Below are 884 nucleotides of genomic sequence, written 5' to 3'. Positions count from 1 at the left end.
CAACTTTTTAATGAATCACCATGCCAATTTCCACCATGGCTGTACCATTTTACAGTCCCAACCTCTCCATATCCTTGCCAGCACTTGTTATTTTCTGTCTTTTTGAACTTGGCTATTATTGTTGGAGTGAGATGGTATCATATTGTTGTTGTGACTTTCATCTCTCTAACTAGCCCTTGTTTTTTAAGATAACAGTAAACTTTGCTGAATTATTTGATCTTTCTTATTTTCTTTCACTCTGTAGCATCTTTTTGGACCTTTTTCTCTTTTTGACTACTTTAAAAGCATTTTAAAAGTGCGTCTTTGAGAAGCAATGTGTCTGTGGCCTGGAATGTTTAAGAATATCTATATTGCACTTAAATGATAATTTGTTGGTGTGTAATATTTGAATTCAAAGTATTTTTCCTACACTTCTATGAAAATTATTTATCTTCTGGCATGAAGTGCTGCAGTTGACAGGGATGATGTCTATCTGATTCCTGTTCTGCTTTTGTTCTTATATAGGTTGAACTGCTCTTCTTGAAAGTTTTTAGAATGTCCTCTTTGTCTTTGAAGTTCTGATTTTTTAAAATAATGTACCTAGGTATATGTATGTGTGTTAATCTGATGGTCACTCTACATGTCATTTCAAGCAGATTACATTCATATATATATGAATGTCATTTCAAGCAGATTACATTCATATATAAGATTTATATATATATATAAATCTTATATATGAATGTAATATATATCTTATAAATCTGTTTCTCCCCTCATCTCAGATATTTCGTCTCTCTCTACTATTTCCCTCACTTTCTAGGTGTCTAATGATCAGTATTTTAAGATCCTTCATGTCTATCCTTCATGTCTCTTAGCTTTTCTTTTATATATTCTATTTCTTT

Source organism: Orycteropus afer, unplaced genomic scaffold (assembly GCF_000298275.1).
Source record: "Orycteropus afer afer isolate SDZICR_OR568_19922 unplaced genomic scaffold, OryAfe1.0 scaffold00059, whole genome shotgun sequence".
Classification (NCBI taxonomy): Eukaryota; Metazoa; Chordata; class Mammalia; order Tubulidentata; family Orycteropodidae; genus Orycteropus; species Orycteropus afer.
Note: the sequence above shows the minus strand (reverse complement) of the source record.